Source organism: Lithobates pipiens, unplaced genomic scaffold, assembly GCF_037356315.1.
Source record: "Lithobates pipiens isolate NorthernLeopardFrog02 unplaced genomic scaffold, aLitPip1_a1.2 Scaffold_19, whole genome shotgun sequence".
Classification (NCBI taxonomy): domain Eukaryota; kingdom Metazoa; phylum Chordata; class Amphibia; order Anura; family Ranidae; genus Lithobates; species Lithobates pipiens.
The window spans coordinates 84,524,061-84,535,658 of record NW_027507764.1 but is presented as its reverse complement, the minus strand read 5'-3'; positions in this window follow the sequence as shown (position 1 = coordinate 84,535,658).

The following is an 11,598-nucleotide window of genomic DNA, read 5'->3' as shown; positions in this document are numbered from 1 at the left end:
TGTATAAATGTCACTGTCAGGGAAGGGGTTAACATTAGGGGGCGATCAAGGGGCTAAGTCTTCCCTAGGGAGGTGCTTCTAATTGTGTGGGGGGAGGGGACTGGCTGGGAGTAGAGAGAGATTGCTGTTCCTGTCCTGATCCCTAGGAACAGCAAATCTCTTGACAACTCCTGTCAGAATGAGGATGTTTATATTGACAGATCCCTGTTCTGTCTCTCTCAGGAGCAATCGTGGGTTGCCTGAGGATATCGCGGGTTGCCGGTGGATATCATGGCTGCCGGCCACGTGCATCGGCTCCAGCGTCATGCCACGGGAACATGGGAGCCAACCTGCCACCATATTATAACGGTCAGCAAGGTGTTAATGGGCCACTTGACTGGACTTGCCCCCCAGGCCTAAGGCTGCCAGCCGTCCCCTAGTGGTGGCAGAACACTGTAACCCCTCACAGTTACTCTTGTTGGGTGCAGGAACAGTCCCTGCTGTTAAATATTATTTCAGAGGCTGCTTGCCCTCTTTTAGTGGCCTGTGAGCATCTGCCTCTCTTTGGAGGCCTTCTGGACATGATGGGTATTTTTTCTTTAACTCCACACTACACTGTATTATATAGTGTACACCTCTGAATGCAATGTATATATAGGCTACTCTGAATGCAGAGTATATATATATATATATATATATATATATATATATATATATATTCCACAAGTGTGCGTAATTTAAAGTGTGACATGTTAGGTATGTATCGGCGTAACATCATCTTTCACATTATACAAAAAAAAATCGGGCTAACGTTAGTGTTGTTTTTTTTTATTCATGAAACAGTTTTTCCCCCAAAAAAAGCATTTACAAAAATTGTCAAAATTGGCCTGGGTGGTAAGGGGTTAATTACCATAAGTAAGTAACATACAAAATAATTACTATATATTGTTTTTAAGGTAATTTACCATATTTTTTAAATCTATACTCAAGCAGGTAGTTCAATGGACAAATTACTGAAGTTTGAAGTTGTAGCTTCCAACCAGTAATTTAACAGTAAATGGATAAATAATAAATTATTATCTTATAACATATAACATAATGAATGAATGAATGAATGAATGAATGAATGACTTGTATAGCACTAATAGTATAGTAGTATATGATTTTGCTTAAAGCGGAGTTCCACATAAAAATGGAACTTCAGCTTTTCGGTACCCCCCCCCCCCCCCTCCGGTGTCACATTTGGCACCTTTCAGGGGGGAAGGGGGAGCAGATACCTGTCTAATACAGGTATCTTGCTTCCACTTCTGGGCATAGATACCCCCGCCACCCACGGGTATCTACATCACTCCCCCCCCCCCCCCGCTGTCTTCTGGGAGACACATGGGTCCCAGGAGACAGCAGGGACTAGTGGGAATGCGCAGTGTGAGTAGCGCATGTGCAGTAGGGAACCAGGAAGTGATACCGCAAGGCTTCACTTCCTGATTCCCTTACCGAAGATGGCGGCGGCAGCACCTGAGAGCCGAGGGACAGATCGGCTTCAGGTGCCACCATTGCTGGTGCTCTGGACAGGTAAGTGTCCATATTTTAAAAGTCAGCAGCTGCAGTATTTGTAGCTGCTGACGTTAAAACTCTGCTTTAAATATAACAGTACCTTTTCAGCTGGCAGCAGATTCTCATTCTCCCACCTAACTGTGTGAGAAAAACATGGGATTGTGGGTAAATCTATTACACATAAACACATGTTTTTGCCTTGTAGTTAAGAGGGCTGGGCTGGAAGGGAGCATGTGTCTTTTAGACACATGCCCCCTTCTATGACACTGCAGTGAGAGGTGTGCCTCGACTGCAGCATTTTTATTGGACAGCTGGAACCAATGGTACTTTACCATTGGTCCAAGACTCCAAGCTTTTTATTGAGCTCAGTGCCTCTGACAAGAAGTGAGGAGAGGCACTGTGAGCTCAACCTCTCAGTCTGCTTGAATTTAACCTCTTCCCGCCCGCCCTATAGCCGAATGACGGCTATAGAGCAGGCGCTTTCGTCCGGTAGGCCGTCCCTGGACGTCCTGGTGTTTACTTCCGCAATGCGCGCCGCAGTGTGCACGCATCAGGGAAGTTCTGTGTTTGCCGTGTCCCCTGGAGACAGGTAAACACAGATCGCTGTAAACGGCCAATCACAACGGCCGTTTACAGCGCGATCAGCGTGTCCAATGTGAGATGATCTCATATGTAAACATATGAGATCATCTCTCAGCGCCGCTCTCCCTCCTCACACAGACAGCGTGTGAGAGGGGAGAGATGAACGGCTGCAGCGGCCGTAAGGGTAAAAAAAAAAAAAGTTAAAAAAAGTGCCATCCACCCCAGTACCATCCTCCCCCAGTGCCATCCTCCCCAGTCCCATCCTGCCCCAGTGCCATCCGCCCCAGTGCCATCCGCCCCAGTGCCATCCGCCCAGTGCCATCCGCCCCAGTGCCATCCACCCCCAGTGCCACCTGTTAGTGCCATCTGTCCCCAGTGCCACCTGTTAGTGCTATCTGTCCCCAGTGCCACCTGTTGTCAGTGCCATTTGTCCCCAGTGCCATCTGTCATCAGTGCCACATATAAGTGCCATCTGTCATCAGTGCCACGTGTCATCAGTGCCACATAGTGCCATCTGTCATCAGTGCCACATATTAGTGCCATCTGTCATCAGTGCCACGTATCAGTGCCATTTGTCATCAGTGCCACCTGTCAGTGTCACGTGCCATCTGTTGTCAGTGTCACGTGTCATCAATGCCACTTATCAGTGCCATCTGTCATCAGTGTCACGCGTCATCGGTGCCACGTATTAGTGCCATCTGTCATCGGTGGCATGTATTAGTGCCACGTATTAGTGCCATCTGTCATCAGTGCCACATATTAGTTCCATCTGTCATCAGTGCCACGTATTAGTGCCACGTGTCCTCAGTGCCACGTGTCATCAGTGTCACGTATAAGTGCCATCTGTCATCAGTGCCACGTGTCATCAGTGCCACGTATAAGTGTCATCATTGCCACGTATCAGTGCCATCTGTCATCAGTGTCACGTGTCATTGTCCTGGTGCTCCAGGTTCTTCAAAAGTGTAATAGGTAGTCAACAAGTTAGATGTGTAATTTATGCTCCTAGAACACCTGATGGCGCTCCCCGCATGTTGGGCCTCTCTATGTGGCCAGGCTGTGAAAAAGTCCCACACATGTGGTATTGTAATACTCAGGAGGAGTAGCAGAATTTTTTTTGGAGTGTCATTTGTGGTATACACATGCCACGTGAGAAAAATAACCTATTACAATGACAATTTTGTAGAAAAAAATAAAAAAAATGAAAAATCTTAATTTTGCAAAGAATTGTGGGAAAAAAATGACAATATCATAAAGCTCACCATGCCTCTTACTAAATACCTTGGCATGTCTACTTTCCAAAAAGGGGTCATTTGGGGGGTATTTGTACTGTCCTGGCTTGTTCGGGTCACAAGAAGCGAGATAGGCCACCAGTACATTAGATGTGATCAATTTTGTGCGATTCGCACCACAGCTTGTAGACTCTCTAACTTTCACAAAGACCAAATAATATCCACTAATTTGGGTTATTTTTACCAAAGATATATGTAGCAGTATAAATTGTGGCCAAAATTTATGAAGAAAAATTAATAATTTGCATAATTTTTGTCACAGAAACAAAGAAATATGCGTTTTATTGCCAAATTTTTGGTCTTTTTTCATTTATAGCGCAAAAAATAAAACCCCCAGAGGTGATCAAATATCACCAAAAGAAAGCTCTATTTGTGGGGAAAAAAAAGGACAAAAAATTAATTTGGGTACAGTGTTGCATGACTGAGTAATTGTCATTCAAAGTGTGAGAGCACCGAAAGCTGAAAATTGGTCTGGGCAGGAAGGGTGTTTAAGTGCCCAGTAAGCAAGTGGTTAAAGTGTCTGCTCTGTATTTAGTTTCTGACAGGCTATGCAAGGAGCCCCATATCTCCGGAACCATAGGTCGTAGGAGCCCCAATTTTAGGGGTTAGGACTTAGGCTACATACCCCCCAAATCTGGGGTCTCTATGTCCCCAGATCGCTGAGCTACGACCCTCGAAGCTCGATTCCCCTGACTGCACGTCCCTGCTCTACAACAGCTGTGCCTGGGGTTTATGTTAATAGTTATTAGCTGTTAGTTATTCACTGCTTGCTGTTTTGTGTGGAATAACAATTTTGTATTGCCTTGTCCTTCCAACTTAATCCGTTTTGTTATTTTATTGGGTTGGCCAAAGGGCAAGGTACGTTTGATTCAGTTATGGGATATTACATGTTATTATGCACACACTTCTCTACAGTTGTGAAACAGGAAACTGCCTGCTGACCAACAGACACTGTGACCTACACATTATGAGGGGGCAGAAAGACACAGTACAGCAAAAACCACTCACAGAGGCCAAATTGTTCCATTCTTACCACGCAGGACCGTCTTTAATATTGATTGGACCCCCCTCCCCCCATACAATTTTCGCTCTCCACCTGCTCTGAGACATACAATAAATAGCTGCTAGACTTAAAATCAGACTTAAAGCGGAGGTCCACCCTAAAGTGGACCTTCCGCTCATCGGAACCCTCCCCCCCTCCGGTGCCACAATCGGCACCTTTCAGGGGGGAGGGGGGTGCAGTTGCCTGGATAATCCAGGTAACTGCACCCACTTCCGGGATAGCTCTCTGCGGAAAGGGGCGTAACTTACGCCCCTTTCCGCAAGTGCCCCGCTGCCTGCTGGGAAACACACAGATCCCAGAGGCAGCGGGGAACGTCCTTATTGTGCAGCGCGATTCGCGCATGCGCAGTAGGGAACCGGGAAATGAAGCCGAAAGGCTCCATTTCCTGATTCCCATACCCAAGATGGCGGCGGCAGGACCCGAGAAACGATCTACAGATCGGCTTCGGGTGCCGACATCGCGGGCGCGCTGGACAGGTAAGTGTCACTATTTTAAAAGTCAGCAGCTGCAGTATTTGTAGCTGCTGGCTTTTAAAAAAAAAAAAAAACGCGGAGTCCCGGTGGACTCCCGCTTTAAAATCAAACTTTACTGTATCAGATCAGGCAGTGATTGTGATTGGTTGCCAGAGGTTACAGTGTATCATTACCGCTCACTGACTGGTTCCTAGAGGTTACAGCACACATTATGACCCACTGATTAGTTTCTAGATGTTACAGTACATGATTTCTGCTTGGTGATTGGTTGCTAGAGATTACTGTACAGTAATACTGATCACTGATTGTTTGCTAGAGGTTACAGCACATCATCTCCTCTGCAGCCGCTATTTACATATGAATGTCGCCACTATTTACATATGATTGCCAGGTATTTACATGTAAACACATGGTCTGCAGGTGAGTCATTTATACACAACAATAGGACAGAGCTGGGCAGCATTAGTAGCAGTACTTCACACTGAGATATCAGGACACAGCACATGACTAAAACTTCAAGGGACAAGGGAATTTAAACTGGGATAGTTGGCAAGTATAGTATGAGGCAGCTGCTTTGGGCCCCACAACAATGACAGGGCCCAAGTCAGCTGCCCCCTTTGCCCTGCCTTAAAGACGGCCCTGGCATCATGTACATGTCATGTTCAGTAAGAATTTATCAAAAATGTCAAATGTCTAAGATTTTTCCAGGATAAAGCATGCATAGTAACTAAAAAAAATGGTATTACTGAGAGAAATAGCAAGTGGAAGGTTCGTTGTTCCTGCCTGAGATTTGGACAGAACCAAACAGAAGAGGGGCAGATCTGGGAGGACTGCCCAGAAGAAGGTCAGAATATCTGTATAAAATAGAAATGCATGGCAATGTATACATATATTATAAATACCTCTGCTGTCAGCTGCCTGCTGCGGTTGGAGACTTTGGGGGGGGTCATCAAAAGGCAGAGAAACAGCAGTACAATGATCTTCCCAGTAAAGAGCTGTGCAGGGGGCATGTCAGCACAAGAATGGCCATTGGATTACAGGCAGGCTGTGCTCCAAAGTAGAATGCAAAAAAGAAAATGGACCATGCTGGGGTCGATATGCTTTCATGCCCTGGTTTGGTCAGTTTGAGATAGGAAAGCAGGAGGACTGGCAGGATCTCCAGATATTTCACACAAAGGAAGCAATGCAAAGTGAACAGGATACTTTTTTTTATACAAGTACATGGTACAGCAGGCACAGATCAGGAAAATGAAAGGTTGGGGATAGGTGATAAACACTTTAAAGGCAGATTAAAGTTATGCAGTAAATAAATTAAGAGTTATAGTTTTTTTGGTGGAAAACTCTTTTTCCAGAAAACATCTTGCTCTGGCTATGTACAGTGTAAGGTGCTAATAATACAGTTGATTTTCCTGGGATGATGTAACTCCTGTGTGCATGTATGCCCTCGAGTCTCACCATTAGTGGCTGCCCAGGGGTTGAGGAGGTGCGATGCAGGACCTGAAAAACATGGTGTGGCAATGGGTGAAGCATCTTATCTCTGGAGGAGGACACTCAAGGAGGTAAGTTTGCCATAATGTGCAAGTCTGCTGTGCATTTTTGCAAAAGCCCATGCGAGTGCCACGTGGAAGGAAATCTTTACTGAGAGACCTATAGTATATGGGCTGTCAATGATTATCTGTCTTTTAAAATGTTAGTTGCCTGGCTGCTTTCAGCTACCCATTTGGAGCAAGAGTGAAGAATCAAGACTCATAATTTCAAAAATATTGAACCTTTTGGAACAATATTACAGCATTTTTAGTACAGGCTCCTTTAACTGATTTGGTGTAAGCCCTTGTATACACGGTCAGAGATTCCGACAACCAAACCCGTCGGATTTTGTCCGTCGGATTATGTCCGAAACTGTTGCATACACACGGTCGGACAAAGTTGATGGAAAATCCGATCGTTCAGAACGTGATGACGTTAGTTCGTTACAACGGGACTACGTTCACGCTAGTAGCCAATAGCTTTGGTGTAGGAATTTGATATGAGCATGCGTGGCACTTTGTCCGATCGGAATTCTCTACACATGATCGGAGTATGTCCGATCAGAGCATTTTGTCGGAAAATTTTACCAACAAGTTGGAAAACTTGGTCCGTCGGATACTGTGTGGTCTACATCGGACGGTTTCCGTCGGAGTATCCGACGGACCAAGTTTTCCAATCGGACATACTCTGATCATGTGTAGAGAATTCCGATGCGGACAAAGTGCCACGCATGCTCAGATCAAATTCCTACACCAAAGCTATTGGCTACTAGCTTGAATGTAGTCCCGTCGTAACGAAATAACGTAATCACGTCGGATTTTCCGACAACTTTGTCCGACCGTGTGTATGCAACAGTTTCGGACAAAAGCCGTCGGACAAAATCCGACGGACAAGATCCGACGGATTTGGTTGTCGGAATTTCCGACGGTGTGTACAATGGCTTAGTCGGAATATCCGACAAAATGGTCCGATCGGAATTTCCGACCGTGTGTACAAGGGCTAAGAAAAAGGAATGAATATTACTCTACACAAAAAAGCCATTTGAAATGATAGGTATAATCGTGTATAATAATAATAGGTATGATTAGCTCTTCTGGTGATTTTATGCTCCCCAGAGAGGCCCAGCATGACTTAATCCTCATTAAATCAGATAAACTTGGCCTATGTATGGCCACTCTTGGAATTTGTACTTAAAAAAATATTCTGCTGATGGTCTTTTTTTTTTTTGTATGAAAAATGTCCCTCTATCTTGCATGAACTGAAAATGGATGTAGCAAAGAATGCGAGGTCACCGCTTGCTCTCGGATGTTTAACAAAGCCTGACGAGCGCTGTCTGCTATGTTGCCCGTAGCTATTTTCATCCCATTGATATTCTTTTCTTGTACAGCCTCAGTGAAAAGGTACACGATTCTCTGCCAATGATAACAGAAAGGCAGACAAGCCAGAGAATGACATTATATATTAGGCTGCTGGGTGATAGGAAGGGATCCAGTCTGTTCCCATGCCTTTACAAAAGAAGACCTGCTAAACAAAATAAAGCTTTTAAAAATAACCTTATTTAAGATAAGACAGAAAAAAGGTGTCAGGAAGGGTAAATCAGCACACACAGGGTCCATCTAGTGGAACAAGAGCACGTTACAGAAATTTTTTTTTTTTGCTGTGACAATTCATAATGTCACCAAGAAATTTCACTTGATGCTACAGAGTACACAGACTATATATCTCGGTCCCCATTCCCTGAGGTTGTAGTACTACAAACCTGGAACATTTAAAAAGCACAGTGATGTACAAATGTGCTCAGTGCTTCACTAGTTTTGGGATTCTAAATTCAGCGTTTAATAAATTAATAAAAAAAAAAAATACAGAGAAAAGCAAAAAAGGTGGGAGGAATGCTCAGTCTTGTAACTTGTCAAAGTCATTTGACCAACCCTTCCTCCAATCACAGAGTTCTATCTGATATGTTAAGCAGGGAGAAATTCCGCCAGATATTATACCGTTGCAGCCTGCATTTTGTATTGAACTGCATCAAGTTGTTATTGTTCTGTAGTATGCAAACATCTAGTGGCAGTTTGGAGTCACTACAAAGTGTTTACTATCTAATTTTGGTTTTTCCCTCTGTTCTTCCCCCTATTTAGTGCTAGTTAGTTCAAGCCCTAGCTAGACCCTCCCCACTTATTCCATGTTCCCTCAGTCTGGACTGGAAAAAACATCATCTGTACTGCAATTGTTTGTCTAATAAAATGCTTTGAATTCAACTTCTGTGTCTTACGGAAGAGTTAAAGTGATACTAAAGTCAAATTGTTTTTAATGTAAAAATAACAAACATGTTATACTTACCTGCTCTGTGCAGTCGTTTTGAATAGAGAAGCCCAGATCCTCCTCTTCTCTGGTCCCTCGCCCATGCTACTGGCCCCTCCCTCCTGCTGAGTGCCCCCACAGCAAGCAGCTTGCTATGGGGGTACCCGAGCCACTGCTCTGTGTGTCTATCCAGACACTGTGCCACAGCTCGGCCCCGCCCCTCTCTCTCCTCATTGGCTCACTGGCTTTGATTGACAGCAGCGGGTGTCAATGGAGGGATACTCCCGGACAGCCGAGTCTTTCATGCAACATCGCTGGATCGAGATGGGGCTCAGGTAAGAATTAGGGGAGCTGAGGGGGACTGCTGCACACAGAAGGTTTTTTTTTATCATTATTCATAGAATGCATTAAAGCGTTACTAAATCCACAACAGTAAAATCAGTCTGTATATGCAGTAAAGCATGCTGATTATACTTGCTGTGGAACTTAAAGGGTTAATCCTCTGCATTGTGTAAAAAGGTTCCAAATGACATTTCTTTTCAGGGAAGGCCATAAGGCCATTCTGGCTCTCTACCGGCATATGAAAGGCAATGTTTTGGCCTCGTTGGACAGGGCAGTCAGGAGTAAGGTGCATATTACTGCTGACTCATGGTGCAGCAGGCATCGGCACGAACGTTACCTTTCCTTCATAGCGCACTGGGTAACTCTGCTGGCAGCTGGGAAGGATGCCGGACAGGGCTCAGTGCTGTTGGAGCATTTTCCCGTGTGCGCGTGTTCGAACAAATTTTTTGCCTATTCGCATGTCCTGTTGCAAACCAAAACAGGTGGGGGGGGGGGGTTTCGACTCATCCCTATTTACTAAAATAATTGCATTTTCATGTTCTGTGTACTGTGGGAGAGAGATATAGTGAATGCGTGTTCTGAGTTTAGTAACACTTTAAGATAACAAAATCTTCTGCCTTTAGAACCACTTTTAAAGTAATTGTAAACCCTTTGCAACCCCTTTTGCATACCGGTAAGCCTATAATAAAACTTACCTGAAGCTACCGTATAGTACTTGCATAGTTGAGGAGATATTCACTGTATACACATGTCCCGACATCGTTGGCACATGCACACTGAAGAGACGGCTCGTATGTGCCATTTCTTCAGCTGGTGTGCTGTTACCGGTCAATGACCGGCGGTCATCGGGGCTCTGGGGCCAATTACAGCGTAGGAGCCCTTAATACCTGGAGACATGATGCCGGCCAAAGCGGTGTGCCAGGACCGCTGCGGGGGCTTCGATCTAAGGTAAGTATATCATGATGAGCTAGTATGCTATGCATACTAGCTCTTTATGCCTTTGTCTTGCGTGTTTTTTTCCCCATGGGTTTACAACTTTAAGCTGCCTGTGGATCGTGCCAAGTTAGCAGAAGACTCTTCCATTGCGGATCACTGCCTCAAGGAGGGCGTAGGATCCAGGATTCCTGGCTCAGGGAGTCATATCCTGGGATTCCGCTAACATCTCTATCGGGAGATAAGCCTTATGTGTTGGCCATCTGGTAAGCCTAAACTCTAACTGGTGGTGGATGCACAATACAGTGAAGTGTATGAAGAAATGACACCGGGTGTTTCTTATTTGCACTTTTTGTCCTCCACGGAATGGACTTTTTTTTCTTATATTGATTTTGTATTATAATTTTTATTACGTTTGTAACACATTTGTTTTTTATCTGTACACGGAATTTGTTTTAATCACTTCATCCCAGGGACTTTGGGGCATATTGTTTATATTCCCTCTATATATACACGTGTTGTAATTATCACTATACTCACATGGTTATATGTTAGTTTTTAGCGCAGCTCTATTTGTTTTGATTAATTGTTAGTGTAGCGGTACCCCCATGGGGGCTGCTGATTGACTCTCTACCCCACTGGTTACCCCGACTCTTACCTCTGACACCTTGGGTTCCATTCTGCAATATGGCATTAGCAAGAAACTCACATGATATCACTGAACCACTCAGAAAGATTTACTGAGATAAGTAATGGAACACAATGAAAAGCATGAATGAAGACAAGTTATGACTGACAACAGTTATCACTTAATGCACATATACAGAACATATAACCTTATAATCACCTGAAGGGGTATATGTGAACAGGTGTACAGACGAATAGGTACTCAATATCTTCAAGACATATATTAAATACCTTCCCGCTGAGGCCTCAACACACAGACCAAAATGCAGTATATAATCTTTACATTCAGTAACACAGTGTAAAATTAAGCATATACACTAATGGCTCCCCCTAGGCTATAATTCAGAGATCATCTTGTGAGTAGAGCAGCGATGCTTAGTAAAAGAAGAAGATGGTGAATGTTCATTAAACTCCAGATGTCTTCAGCTAGCCTGATGGTTAAATTGCAGTATACTGTTGTAATTTGTAATCCACAGAGACAAAAGGAAAGAAATGACTGTAGAACAAAAGGTGTGCTGATGACTGCTTAACTGAAGAAATATCACCACTTGTAGATTCCTCTTTACATGTGAGTGCAATACAGTACTGACCTTACAGCGCAGGGGAGAAAGACAAGGCCCCAAAGTCCAGCTGTATGATGCGTGTGAAGAAGTAGATTCACCTCTGTGGAACTACAAGTCTCACCAGCAGTCTGTAGAAAGAACTCACTCAGCAATACTGTAATCTCTACTGGAATGGGCAGGTGCCCTCTTACCACAATAGACTCCAATGATTGTGAGGCTCTGTCCGCAATCCCCTCCTGATGTCTCTGTCTGGTGAAAATGGCGCCACCACGCTGTGCTGCAACTCCCAATGGACTGAACTGCAGGTG